The sequence below is a fragment of the Tenrec ecaudatus genome, chromosome 6 (assembly GCF_050624435.1).
Source record: "Tenrec ecaudatus isolate mTenEca1 chromosome 6, mTenEca1.hap1, whole genome shotgun sequence".
Lineage (NCBI taxonomy): Eukaryota > Metazoa > Chordata > Mammalia > Afrosoricida > Tenrecidae > Tenrec > Tenrec ecaudatus.
The window spans coordinates 61676755-61692088 of record NC_134535.1 but is presented as its reverse complement, the minus strand read 5'-3'; the positions used below and the strand labels follow the sequence as shown (position 1 = coordinate 61692088).

Sequence of the window (15334 nt, the reverse complement as noted above, 5' to 3'; positions counted from 1 at the left end):
ATCACAGATTTGACAAATGTATTAAATATAATGGAGAGTACGTTGAAGGTGATAAGGTTGTTTTGTAAAACAAATTAAATACATAGCTTGGGGGGATTCCAGTTTTATTAGGGTACCACCTTGTAGGGTTCTGACTTATTTACTTTATTAGTCATTTATTTATCATGACTTGTTTGCTTTATGCGGAGGTTAATGCTTGTTTCCCATTGCTTCTCCAAGGCAAAAGAGAAGTTCCTGTTATCACCTTAAATGTAATAGGTATTTACCTGTCTTTAAAAACGCATTTGGGATCCAGGAGACATCCAATTTCCAAATCACAGCATGATTTTCATCTCCCAAGTGCCCCTCCCACTCCACAAAGCAACTCAGAAAGCCAGTTGCCTTGAACTGCCTGCAGCTCAGAGTGATCTCAGGGTTAGAGTAGAACTTACTCTGTAGGGCTTTTGATGGCTGATTCTTTGGAAGCAGCTCACTAGGCCTTTCTACCAGGTCACTCACCCCTGGGAAGACTCCCATCTCTAAGCTTCCAGGTAGTCCCCCTGATGAAAGCTTGAGCTACTAAGTCACTTCACTTCTTATTGTGGGCTGACTCATAGGACACACACAGTAGGATTCCCAATGGGGAAGTGTTTCTTAAATTTAAGGCTATTACTTTTAAATAAGGCCCTTAACGCCAGCATTTTCCCCGTGCGTAGTACGGAATGCTCAGACTCAGAGCTGTCAGAGCAGACTCACCATTACCTGGGCCACCCCCACTGAGTAAGTTAAGCCAGACAGTTCCCTAGGCTCAAATCATCAATGCCACCAAACCATATAATTAGCTCGCATCTCAGGTAAGCTACTACCTTAAAATCTGTGGGTTGAGAAATACCTCCATTTCAGCAGGAGCTGCTAATAAGGTATCCCACTTCCCCACCCACTAAATCACCTCTTATCTTGATCTCAGTTAGTTTGTATCTATTTAATGAACAATTTAAGTCCGGCCAATTTCACAAAGGACTGAGGTGACTTGGTCACACAGTACATTGCTCATTGGTGAACTATTCTCAAAGAAAACAATAATCCGGCTAGCTGCCATCTCCCAAGGCTGTATGTAAATGTCAAGTACAAGTCCGGTCCCTTGAAAGGCGGTGACACAGAAACCTCAGTAGAAACCGCCCCCCCCCCAACTGAAGGATCCATTTCAAAGAACACTTTTTTTAAAAATTAAAAAAGTATATAATGCCATCCTTAAAAAAAACAACAAACCAAAAAAAAAAAACTATAGGAGACTCTACAGATAATAGTAACACAAAGGGAGAGAGTCTAATTGATCTTGTCCTTACTTTAGCTGCCATGGAGTCCGCCCCACTGCCAGCCACCCAAGGGCCAACAAACAGGTTGCTGACTCCTGAGCCACCCTAGCAACTGTTGCCTTTTGAGCCCAATGTTGCAGCCCTGTGGCAATGAACCTCTCCGAGTCTTCCTCCTTTGCACTACCAGCAATACCCTCAATGAATGGGGCTGAGCTGGAGAAGAAAGGAGGACACTGACACCATGGGAACGCCAAGTACCAAGAAGGGCAGAAAGTATCAATGGTAGCAAGTGTTCCACTGTCCTGATAGGTATATTTTCACTGACAACAAGCTTAAAAGGAAATGAAGGCGACGCTTCCATTCTGGAATCAAGATAAACAGGTGAATGCAACATTTAAAAAATTCAAGATGAATGCAAAAGAATATTTTAAAAATATGAACACAACCACCAGTAGTTTAAGTAGAGGCAAGAAACCCACTGCGGATTTCACCTGAGGTTTGTGGATCCAGAGAATGACTGGATGCTCACAGCAGTAAAAGAGAGGCTGTGGATCTGCTTCCCAAAAGCCAGCACTGACAGCCGGAGGAGGCAGTTTCGTGCTGACACGCCGAGTCGCCTTGAGTTGGAGATGACGGTAAGAACACAACCAGCAGAAAAATAAAGCAGAGGAAGGAGTTAAGAAAAGTCCCCCTGAGACCATGATAAGGTAGGACTCACGTCAGAAGTCTCAGCTCTAAATCATCTCTTTCCTAAATTCCAAAGTCACTTGTGATAGCTGTTGTTGTTAAAGGCCATGAGTCAGTTCCCACTCACAGTGACCCCGTGGCCAACAGAACACAATACCGCCTGGGTCTGAGCCACCCCCAAAACCTTGTTCTCTTTGCGCCCACTGGTACCCCCACTGGGTCGATCCGCCTCGTCCAGGAGCTTCCTCTTTTCCATTGCCCCGCCACTTCACCAAGCACTATGTTCTTTACCAGGGGCTAGTCCCCCCGTTTATATGGCCAAAGAACCCGGGATGAAGTGTTTCCATCTTTATTTCTGAGGAGCATTTTTGTCGTACTTCTTCCAAGACAGATTTATTTGTTCTCCAGAAAACACATTTTGACTACATTAGACAGTTTCTCTCTATGAGTAGACAGACGTCACACCGGCTCATCTCAAATCTCAGCCCTGCACCCATCATCTGCAGTCTGCGGTGGCCAGCCTTCAGCCCTCCTGAGAACATGTCTGTTTAGACAAGGCCACGTTCCAGCTGTCACCTACTCCACTTCCCGACTCTTCGTCAAATGGCTGGGTTCGAAGGATGAGGCAGAGTGCTAGGGGAGAGTGGACACGATTTTTCACATTGCTCAACAAATCACTCAGGCTCAAGAACAGGAGTATTAACAAGCCCCGCCACCACTCGGAATTAGATGGGCTCTTAACCATTGTGGTAACGTGTGAGGCGCATCAAAACGTCTGTGCAAAAACGGGATGGTCATGGAATCCGGAGAACGGCAGGAGGCTCTCTTTCCAGACCCGGCAGTTTGAGGGGGCGGTACTGATGGGGGTGGGGGCTGGTCTGATGCGGCTCCGCACCTCAGGGAGGCTTGTGCGCAGAAACGGCTGCCTTGGGAAGACTATTTGCTGCCTGGATGAAGAGATGCTTGGCTTTCACAAGCCAAGGATGTACCGAAGTATAGGGGCTGCTGCCTTTGCGCAGCTCAGTCCTCCAGTTCCCGTCCAGACAGTAAAGGCTCTGAAAAGGACTTCCAGGGCTGTCTGGGGTCGTGTGCGACGCGTTCAGGACACATCTGCAATGTCTGGGTCCTGCTTGTGAAAAGATATAGGAAGCTGCCAGCAGGATCAAAGGGGGCGGGGGGAGGGAATCACGTGGTGATGCCAGGGCGGGGCCTGGTCTGAAGATCACACTGCAACCTAAGAAAGTGAAAGCTATCTGGCAACAAGATAAAAAGCAACGAGATCTGTAAACTATAGAAGTAATTTCAATATCACAATGCCCCCAGTCCCACCCAGGCACCTCTCGGCTCCGGCTCCTTGTTACAGTCACCAATCAGATGATGGCTCAGCTGTAGAGAGGGCTGATGGCTCTCACGGAAGACCAGTCTTTCCCTTTTCACATGTTACAAGACAAGACGCTCCCTTGCGGGGTTATCTATAAAGGCTGTTTGGAAAAGTCCTCATCAATCTCTCAAGCCCTGTGTCAGCAATAAGAAGGTAGCTGCTGAGAAACCAGAGCCACTGGGGCCAGAGCCTCGGCCATCTCCACTCAAGAGAGGTGACTGAAGTTGATGTAGAACCCAATCAAACTACTGCCATGAAATCAGTGCTGCTGCCAGAGCCCCTCTAGGGCAGGCAGAACTGCTGCGGTGAATCCCCAAGGTCTGCAGAAGTCGAATGCCCTGTCTTTTCCCCTGAGGCGTATATAGAGGGGAAATTTTAAAGGAATTTGCATTTGGGGAAGACACAACAAAGCAACCTTCCTATTTTTAAATCAGATATTTGCTATTCTGCCAAAAGGCAATATGCAGGATGGTTCTTTTTGAAGGGTTGTTTTTCTCCCCTGTTCCACAAACTTGGAAGCCAGTGTCTGGCACAGTAGTGAAGATGCCAAGTATTTCATAGGAAAGCTGAAAGCTCGTGTCAAGGGCTCTTTAGGTCTCTTCTATTTTTTAAAATCCCCTTGTAATGAATGAAAAAGGGTGTTTCTGGGGGCAGAAATGGGATTTTGTTGTATGAGAAGCCATGTGCAGTTTGTCTTTCTATACGAAACCCCTGAAGCAGAATCCAAGCTTCTCTCGAGAAAATGGCAAGGTTTTAGGATAAGCAATCCTAAATCAGCACCAACGTACATACCACATGATGGAGAACAAACGCTATTCCTAGTAAAACCCTACTGAAAGAGAAGAGGGTGTGCCGACGCTGAGTGGGCTGATTTTTGCTTTGGCTTCTCTTAGCCGAGCTTTCTGTACATTCAGATTTTACAGGGATCATAAATCCTGAATGCGGATCTCCATTCTAATATCCTCATCAAAGACCCCTCACTTGAAGACAAACACAAAGTACTTGCTGCCTCTTTTATTTTTTTTGCCCCTTTTCTAAAGTTCAGGAAAAAGCTATGACCAGGTAAGAGTTTCCACAGTATGGGAGCGACATTTTGCCTACGGACAGTGACAGTACTCAGTGCTTACTTTTAGAATTGGATTTTAAAACGGGGATATTATAAAGATCAATAAGGAATGAGGTACTTGTAGGGGCATCCTACACTTTTATAGTTCTTAATCTACATGTAAGATCCCATGTTTCTTTTCTTGGGGGGGGGGAATCTACATGTTCCCTGCCACCACATATGCAGACTACATGGTAAGTTGGGAGGCTCTCCCACAGCTGCATTACAAAAGTCCCAGCCAAATCATCTTCCTTCCGAATTTTGTTGGAAATGATTTTTTGCTGCAGTGTTGGTGGTAGAATATAGTATGGATCCTCTCGACTTCGGTATATGTTTATTACTACACGAACAGCCCGTTCTCCTGTCCCACTTCTCTTCGCTTGCAGGGTTACTGCATGTTGCCATGCCCTTTGTACTGATATAGTAGAAATCTACAAAAAATGTAAATAAATAAGCCTATCAATCAGTTTTGTACATTTTATACTGTTGGATACTTATAGTCAAAACTTTTTACTAGGATATTGAATACATTTAGTCTCATTAGGAAAAAAAAAAGTGGAATGATTCCATGGACTTTTGGAAGGCCCTCATCTTGTTTGAGACCAGTTCCACTTAACAAGCAGGTGCGTAAACATGAAATGGTCTGACAGAAACCCAGTAGGAAAGATGTTTTCATCAAAGCGTTTTTTCTTTTAAATTGTGGTTTACCTGGAAGGTGACAGAACAAATTTGTTTCCCATTCAACAATTTATGCACAGATAGTTCTGTGGTATTGGTTGCAATCCCCATGAGGTTTCAGCATTTGTATTCGAATTCATCCGCGTGTCCTTCCTCTTTCCCTCTTCTTATCGTTGCTTCGGGCAAATGTTATCCTTTTGATTTCATGTAACTGCCGGTGCTGAGGCGCGTGTTCCTCCTGGGTGTTGTGAGATATGTTGTGACCCATCTTTTACAGGCTGACAGGTGGTATCTGGGAGTGGCTTCAGTTCTAAGTTAGAGGGGTATCTAAGAACCATCACCGTAGGGGTTCTGCCTGTCTCTAGTAGACTGGTAACAGAAAGTCTGGTCTTTTCTTTTTCCGTTTAAAGTTTGCTCTACCTTTCTCCCCTCTCCTCTATCTGGTACTATCGTGACCCGAGTGAGCGTGCGTGTGAGCGAGGCAGTCAGCACCACCTCTTTCTTCTGCTTTCCCGTGCTCCGTTAGTCCTCTGGACTAACTGTTTTCTTGAGTCTTTCATTTTCTCCTCTCCTTTGACGCAGATAGAAAGAGACGAATAGTTGTAAGATGGTCACCTGCAGGCTTTGAAGGTCCCAGGTGTACCCCCCAAAGCAGGATGTGGAACACTGGTTTTATGGGCTACGTTATTCCAATTGACCTTGATGTTGTTCATCACTATGTTAAGCATAACTTTTCTTTTGGAGCAGAAGGGGCACAAAAGGGTCAGAGAATATGGATCATGAGACAGTCATACGAAATGGTCTCTAGCCAATGAAGATAAACTCAGATGGAGCCCAGTCTAAAACTGATACTCTTTACATTAAAATGCCAAAGCAGTTTAAAGACATTCCTCATGAGAAGCACGGAAAGGATTCGGGAACATTATGTTGTGTGTCTGCATGTCTCTCGATTCATTATATTTTTCTCTCTTTATTGTATTTTCATCATGGATGGCACATGTTCGATATATTTTACAGTGTGGGCTCTGCCAGTCTTAGGCTTGTTGATCTACTGATACCGTCCTGCCGTCGTCCAGAATTAGATGGAGCAGCAGGAGGCGACGGTGATGACATCACCGTGTTTCTTACAAGTACAACTGCTGGGCTACTGAGCAGACTGACGGAGGACATGAGGAGGCTTCAAAAAGTTCGTGGAAAACATCTGTTATCTTTAACATCATTTTCCTACAAATGTTTTGAAGTTGCTTCACATTTGTTAGCATTGCAAGCTCTTGGGGCCCACGCAAAGAGATTTCCAGGGGTGAGTTCAGGAGTTTTTGTGTCTTACAAACATCTCAGATGACACACAACATTAAAAACAAATAAACTTCCATAACATTCTCGCAAATTTCAACATACACACCAAATGTGCATGTTGTACAGCTTCCTATAGATTTTCACAAACTGAACACAGTCCAGATATAGCCAGCACCCTAGACACTCCCCTTGCACCATACCCTGTTGTGGATTCATAGTGTGATTTGTAAATATAGACTATTCATTTTCAGTGCTGTATAGTATTCCATTGTCTGATACACAGTATATTTTGGAACCATTGCCTCCCAGAAGTGAACATAAACCATGTTCCTATATGGATATGCCACGTCTCATATCTGAAGGTATATATATATTACTACAAAGCCAAATTTTGTCTTGGAACTACACATTCATATTGCAACTGGTGTCAGAAGCAGGTCTGGAGGGCAAGTGGGTCAGAGTAACAGCTGGCTTTTAACTTTAACGAGGCTCATTGGAGGTGGGGGGGGGGGTGTCCTCTAACAACCACAGAAGCATTCTAGCTGTCTTCCTCTGGCACATCGTTCATCTCAGCACTGCCGCACAAGGACTCACCACAGTAAGATTCTGTCTGGACCACAGTGTTTGGTGAGATAGTCAATGTGGAGGCAGCATTGGCACAGCCGACCTACAGACCTAGCTAGGCTTATTTAACTTTGGAGCCTCAGTTCCTCACATGTGAAATAAGGCTTAGAAGCATACTCCACAGGCTTCTGATCTGGAGAAAATGAGCTAGCATTCAACAAGCCCTTACAATGGTGCTTGGTCCACACCTGTTTAATGGGTAACTTGGTGTTTCTAAACTCACCAGGGTACCACAGATACTAAAGAGCATGTGCATCTTCTGTTTCTTTCAATAGCTGAAAAGGAAGATTTTACTTCTAATTTCATTTTGTTGAGAAGATACAGAGTAAAATGTACTCAATGGTTTCTATAGCTACAGCATCACGACAGGGGTTACATGACTCATGCGGTACAACCAGATGCACCAGTCATCAACACACTCATTGCCCCATAAGGTTTCTATCTACTCTTACAAATACCTGCTGTCGATTGGACCCCCATGGAGTGTCCTAACACAGCAAGATGAAGGGGTGGGCGGCTCTGATGCCAAAGAAAGAGAAGGGCTGGTTTTCTGTGGATGGAAGCTGTGGTGATGTGGAATGGGTCAGCCCAGAGCAGTTCCTGCTCCGTCCCCTAAAAGCATTATGTACTGAAGGTGGGCACATGTTAGCCATTCTTTCTGCTACCAAAAGCAAGATTCTCTTTCTTGAGTCATGAAGAATTCATTAGCATGTCTATATATTTTAGGAATCTGTCTTTACTAAACCTGGGTAGCCAGCATTAATAGGAATAAAACTCAAGCCAAACTCAGTGCCATCGAGTCAAATCTGATGCATAGCAACTCCCTAAGGGCAGGGTGGAACTGCCCCTGAGATGGTCAGTCTTCACCAAGTAGACTGGTGGCTCCATGAACTGGCGAGGGATGTCACACTGCTGCCCTTGCCATGACACTGCCAGGCCCTCGTGAGAATAGTGTCAAGTGCTAACCCTGGGTTGTAAGTGTTATTTTAAATAGGGTACAATCACAGATTTACTTCTGTCCTACATGCCGGCCTGTTGTGTTACAGAAGAAATACCAAAGAAAGAGTGCCCATCTCTGGCTTGCTTTCCGCTGTGACTGCGAGGGGACATTTGAGATGTTGCATGCATTCCTGAGGTGCCTGAGCTCCCAGGACACAGAGCCCGATCGGGGTTCACCTTTTAGCCCCCGTCCCTCTTTAGACCCGGTAAGGCCTGAATCAGCTCATCAGACCACAGACCCTCCCCCACCCTTTTCTTTTATGTCTCCTCTGGACAGCTGCTCTAAAATAGTTTGAACACTCAAAAACATATACCATACAAAGTGAACACAACCCACCTACCATTCCATTTGCAAGAATAAGTTCCAGATGGGTTTCGGTGCTAAATGTAAAAACCAAAACTCTAAAAATATTGAGGAGAAAAAAGTACAGAATAATATTTATGACCTTGGGGTAAAAACAGTCTTTTTAAACAAGACATAAAATACAAAAGCATAAAAAGGAGAAATGAAATGTGACCTCATCCAAATGAACACTTGTATGAAACAGAAGACATTACACGCAAAGTTGAAAAACGAAACCATAAAGTAGGTTTTTACCTATTTGCCACACATGGAATCAAAAAAGAAAAGAAATCCATGTGATCTAAGAAGCCCTACAGGGAAGTAAATAGGCAGGCAGGTGACGAGGGAACTAACCCCAAACAAAACAAACTCCTGGCCATGAGTCTAACTCCATAGCAGAGCAGAAGTGCCCGGTGGGTTCTGAGGCTGTAAATCTTCATGGGGCAGAAAGCCTCATTTTCTCCTGTGAGGCAGCTGGTGGGTTCGAACTGCTGAACCAGTAGTGAGCAGGCCAGAGCACACACTACGCCATCAGCTGTTGTAAGCAGTGGGTAAACGTTGAATGTCAGGTTCCCTGAGGGCTGGTATTTCTGTTGGTTTGCTAGTATGTATGTCATCTGGCTCAATATTAAATGTAAAAACAAGCTCATTCTGATTTGTGATCAGAAAAAAAGTGTATTAAAATGGAAATTTAAAAAAATCGATTGTATTGGTCAAAACTTAGTGCTGGCTCAAATATTGGGAAATGTATATACTCACATGTGTAAATGATGTGTATTTTTAAAGAGTATTGTCAGTATCTAGGTGTACCTAGTGGCACAGTGAGGTAAGTACTGGGCACAGAGAGACATTATGAAGTAGTAAAAAACCCAACCAGATACTAGCTCTGGTTTCTCACTCTGGGCTTCACAGCCAAATTAGGGGTGACCTCTGGCAAGTCACCCAGCTTTATGGCCTCCCACCTTCCTGTCCTGAAAAGTGGAGGCTGACCTGACTGACATGACTCATGTGACAACGAGGCAGGCTGGCACTCGAGGGCAGGGAAGAGGCCCGCCTAAACCTGTAGCTGTGGCAGGAGCCTCACAATTGGGCTTGGTGCTCGTGGGCCCAGTCTGCCAGAAACTTGCTCTGTGGCCTTTGGCAAGTTTCTTAGCCACTGCCAAGTCCATCTTGAAAGCTGTACTCTGCATTTCTTTCACAGGGTGTTGTGCTCAGTCATAGAGGCTGCCTAGCCTCGTGCCCCATAGTCAAGACGCTAAGCACCAAAGTGTGTCCACACTGCCCTGGGACGCTGGCCAATATCACAATTTATAGAAGAGCTATTGAGTTGGCTTCAACTCATAGCCACCCTCTGGGACGCCCTGTGAGCGAGTGTAAAGGTAGACATGATCTAGTGAGAAGTCCTTCCCCCCGTGGGTGCAAACCCTCGGGGAAGAATATAAATCCACCAGATAGAGTGCTGCCCAGTATGTGAAGGCAGCTCTGTGAGCTTTGGGGTTCCCAAATATACGAGGCTCGGAGGAATCACAGAGACATAGAATAATAATACCTTCTAGTCTTGCAGTCCCACTTCTTCTACAGCCTTTGTAACAAGTCAGCATCTGGCAGTCATTTGAAGCACAGATCTGTAAGTTGTGGGGGCTGGGAAGAACTGACCTGCTGAGTTCCCAAGGCTGTCACCAAGGACTGCCATCTCCTCCCCGGAGCGGCTGGTGGTTCAAACTGCCAGGCTTGTGTTTAGCAGCTGGGTGTGTAACCACCGTGGCACCAGGGCGTGTTACTTATGAGGCAGGTACTATTACTTCCATTTTGCAAGAGAGGAAACAAGTGCACAGCAGTGCGGGGAATAGCGTGGTCATTTCCCTCCCTCAACACCTGAATCCAAAGACCTCTTTCTGACACGTTTTTATTTTATTGGGGACTCGTCCAACTCTGATCACAATCCAAGTTTGTTTGTTTTTTTAATTAAGATTTTTGGTTTGGGGCCAAACACGCTACCCAGCCCCCTAACTTACAAATCTATGTTTCAAATGACTCCCAGATGCTGACTTGTTACAAAGGCTGTAGAAGAAGTGGGACTGCAAGACTAGAAGGTATTCTGTATTCCCTGGCTTCCATGAGCCTCATCTATTTGGGAACCCCAAAGCTTCAGACACTAGGCAGCACTCCAGCTCATGGAGTTAATTATACTCTTTCCCGAGAGTTTTCACCCCAGGGAGGAATGATTTCTCACCAGTTCATATATTCATTTGCACCAGCTGCTAACATGCCCGCAGAGGCAGGAGCGGGCACTCCATCCCTGTCATGGATTGTACATTTGAAAGGCTTCAGTTCTATAGAAAAGTGTTCTGGGCTTGGGAGAAAGACAGTTGTCAGCTGTACCTAGAAGGCCGGCTGATCTTATCGGGGAGTCCAACCTGCCTATAGGGAATACAGTCTGCATTGCTTGATGAAGCAGGCCTCAGTGGCTTTGTCAGCCTTGCATGCCATGCATCTACACAACGTAAAAGAGTCCTTTTGTTTCCCCACCTTAATTCAGTTCTATTTCCATTTCCAGCACGCGAACAAAAGCTTTCTTCCTCTGGAAAGTGACCACAGTGGTGAGGCTGGGACGTGGAATGACATGGCGACTGCCTGCTGTGGCCACCTCATTCCCAGTATGCCCAGGAAGAGCTGAGGCTGGCCTCTGACCGGCTCCACAGCTCCCTGTACTGTCATCAGACACCCAGGAGTCTGAGTGGACCGTCTTACTCATCAGACTTCTTGACTGGTGCACTGTCGTTCCCTCCTGATGGCCACTCCTGCCCTCTCTGTGTCACACCTTCTCCTCCCACCTTGTCCATCGACGGAGCCCACACCCATCGGGGGGCAGGTGTTTCTGAGCATTTTGAGCTATTCCGAGACCCTGTCTGTACAGAGCATATTCAAGATTTGAGAGTCGAGAGGGTGGAGTGGGATCTTTGGTCTAACCCAGCAAATAGGAGACAGATGAAGATAGCCTATTTTTAATCGGAGCTCCTGTCATTTGGTTTGCTATACAGAACATATTCAATGCTTTCTACCAAATATGCTCGTTATTTCAACCTGCTTCAGAGGCCTCTGAATCCCCCACCACAGTCCCCCGAGTGGGGTGGGATATCCTTTGGAGACTGGTCCTTTCTCTTGCTTATGGCCTCATCTTCAGGTTATACCAATGATGGCATCATGGTCAAGACAATTGCTTCTGTGCCACCCCCACTCTGACAACCTATTGGGGTCCAATCAATTCTGGCTCATGGTGACCCTGCGTGCTCCATGGAATTTCCCTGGCTACAAGCCTTCTGGAGACAATCTGCCAGGCATTTACTCCCACAGAAAGACCCCTGTAGGCACTGAGGGGTAACTGTTGGACTGGTAAGTGCAAGATGCAGGGGGCAAGCTCCCCACGTGCTCCACTCGAGGCAAGTTGATCTGCTCCCATAAAGTGTTACAGCCTTGGAGACCCTCCCTCTCTAGAGGGTTGCTATGAGTTGGAATTGACTTGGTGGCCATCGGTTTGGGTAGATTTATTCAACAGGGTTGCTGGGGATGGGGGTGGGGTTGCAATCACCAGCCTCTAGGTTAGCAGCTGATGTCCAACCATCTGTGCCACCCAAGGGAGGGCCTTACCTCCCTCTGACAATGGAACCTTTATTCTGACATCATCGTACGTGACAACCTTATGTGAAACAGTTACAGCTGAGCTGTTTTGGCTTCTGAAATGGGGCTCTAAGCTGTCCCCGGTCTTCTTATCTGCTGAGGTTGTTCAAGCCACCTCTACAGACCCTCTAAGTCGGCAGTTCTCAACCTGTGGGTCGCGACCCCTTAGCGGGGGGGGGGGGGGGTCGAATGACCCTTTCACAGGGGTAGCCTAAGACCATCGGAAAACACGTATTTCCCGATGGTTTTAGGAACCGAGCCACCGCTCCTCTATCCGTCTCCAGGTGAGTTTGCCCACATGCAGACATGCCCACATACAAGCACCTGGCGTATGCTTCAAGACAAAAGTTCATTTATCTGTAATTAGAAATAAATATTTCACAATATAGAATTACATATTGTATTTGTGATTAATCACTATGCTTTAATGATGTTCAATTTGTAACAATGAAAATACATCCTGCCTCTCAGATATTTACATTATGATTCATAACAGTAGCAGAATGACCATTCTGAAGTATCAACGGAAATAATTTTATGGTTGGGGGTCACTACAACTTGAGGGACTAAGGGTTGTGGTGTTAGGAAAGTGGAGAGCCACTGCTCTAAGTCCCCGAGACCCATTGGAAAGCTTGAGAGAACCGGAACATTGAATCCGGAGAGACCTAGGTTTGGATTGCCTCAGGCAACTAATTTTCTCCTCTTGAACTTCACAGTTTCCCATTTTCAAAATGGGCATGAAAACAACCCCCACCCAGATGCCCTCAAATCAGTTCTGCCCCATCTGGGTCAGAATAGAATCACATGGCCCTGAGGATACAGTGAAAGCCCAAACCCATTTGCAGGTTCCCCAGTGCTGATCAAGCTTCTGATGAATCCACTCCGACTATGGACAAGAGAACATTACAGGGTGGATTACTGCAGCTATAGTTAGGGCAAATTGTGATCTCCCTCTTAGCCCAATGTATAATTTGCCCCAGTTTTTAATATTTTCTGCTTTGTTATCAATCAAGGTTTTTCCTTTGTCTCCGTGGGCCATTGTTGATGGGCCATTTGTTTGTAGTCTTCATTTCGTATGGTTTCCTATATATGAATCCCAGACTAAGTACACCTATAGAGACAAGTGGCGCCGCAGAGCCAAAGGGACATGGCCGGGGAGGCTGGCAGGAGACGGGGACCTAACAACCAGGAGTACAAAGAAGAAGAAATGTCCTGGGGTTGACTATGGGCATGGCTGCCCAACTCTTAGGAACGCAGGTCTGTGAAATTGTTCAAAACAAAAACAGCCAGAGAGAGAAAGAGAGAGTAAAACAGAATCTAATTCTCAGAAATAGTTATGGATTTAAAAAACAACATAAAAGTAGCTAGAACCTAGTAAGCACTCAACAATCTGTATCTTTCATTGCTATCCACAGTCTCCCCCTCCCAAAACACACAGTTTTAAACATATTTTCCCAAGGACAGAGAACAGAATGTCCTATGGAAGTGCAGTTCCCACGGGGCTATAAATATTGCCATTTTTCCACTTTTAGTGAAAAGTTACATTGAGTCAGAATATTTTTCCTATTTATCACTGTTGTTTGAACAATCTCTCAAAAAACAAAACAAAACACATCACCAAACCTCATAATGACCAAAATGTTCTAAAGTGCTGGGCTGTCCGGGATGCGCAGACCAAGAACTTGATCGCTAAGCTCCTTTCAGAAGTGGCAATCAGGCCTTCACTCTTGATCTGAAACTTGCAGCTCCTTCGCACACAGGCTCTGTGGGTCCTGCCGCTCAAGCCCGCAGCTCCCCAAAGGCACTTAACTTTATGAGGGGCCTCCAAAAGTTCGTGGACAAATGGAAGGAAAAGATGATGGGATTTCTCCACGAGCTTTCTGAAGCCGCTTCTTAGAAGCAAGTCATGTGTTTGCTGCCTTTTAAGGTTCACTTTCCCTGGACTCCTGTCCCCTCACCTGCTCGATAGCATTCAACACTGTTCAAACATCAGCTCCCCTGACGGGCGGTCTCAACTTTCCCAAGCCCACGGCTCAAGGCCCCGGCCTCTGCCAGGGCTTTCCCGGTTATGGAGATTGGGTGGGAAGCCATTCCAGAAAGGGAAGCTAGAGCCAGGTCTTGTTCTTGTTTGCATCCCACGCCGTAGGTTCTGGTACATATATTTGCTGACTAAAGACACACATCAATTACTAAAAGTAGATTGGGAGAATGCTTCCCCCCTCTCAGTTATCAAGATATACATTTTTTTCATCTGTAATCTCTATTGCTCTCGTCCGTAAAAGGAGAGAACAGAAGTATTCTCTCCCAGAGTGTTTCCATCGCTTAAGCGATGGAAATTGGTCAAGGGCGCACCCCAAGGCCTGGCACATTACCAGCGTGTAGGGCATGTCTCTGGCTCTTTTTGCACCTTTCCTCATCTGACAGATCCAGTTCCTTTCCAACACGGCACCCCTCAAAAAGAGCAATGGAACTCTAAGTACCCATCACTCTCCAAAATGCATTAGAAATCCAAAGCACCTGCCCCGTGTTACTCTGGCGTCTCTGCTGGGATAAACATGGCCTCAGTTCTACCTAACTCGGGCAGCATGAATTTGCTAACCGTTCTGACGGATAAAAACAAAACAAAACAAAACAACATTCTCCACGGTATGCTCTTTGAACGCAGAAGGAAAAGGCGCGTCTGTGTGCTACACTAATAAAACGACCCCAGTAAACTTCATGGGCAAAAGAAAATGATCTTTGATGGAGAAGTGAACACGATCCAATTAAGGTATTTTAATATAAAAAACTATTCTTTGCACCACAAGTCCTTTGAAACTCTTAATCTCTGACACCTAATATCAGATTTTGTTGATGGTAATTTACCCTAATGCATTTGTATTTTCTTCAGTGATTTAAAAAAAAATTTATTCAGAAAGACTGTCCTTCCATATTTCTTGGGGGGGGGGGGGGAGAAACATCTCTATTCTAAATCAAAATGAAGGATACAATTGCTAGAAACATTTCAACCAAGGTAACAATTCCTGCTCATCTGTTCAAGCATGAAGTCCTAGGAGGATGTCTTAAGCTCTTAAACGTGATCTTCGGGGCCCTGTGTGATCCAGCACCCGCTCACCTTGCTGCCCCATTTCTTCCCCTCACTTTCTCCTCCAGTCACATTGAACTTCCTCGTTCCTGCGGTCAACATGCTCGCGTCCAGACCTTTAACCATGCCCATTTAGTGCCTCTCTGCGAGGCCCGCCAGTGGA

General features: G+C 45.7%; 1 protein-coding gene and 1 pseudogene across 1 annotated transcript in view; one reads left to right on the top strand and one right to left on the bottom strand.

Moving 5' to 3' along the window:
• The window catches only part of CPM (carboxypeptidase M), a 69884-nt gene that overhangs the window by 41077 nt on the left and 13473 nt on the right, over window positions 1–15334 (bottom strand). The gene's annotated exons all lie outside the window — the stretch shown is intronic.
• On the top strand, window positions 2942–3585 carry LOC142450552 (SIN3-HDAC complex-associated factor pseudogene; annotated as a pseudogene).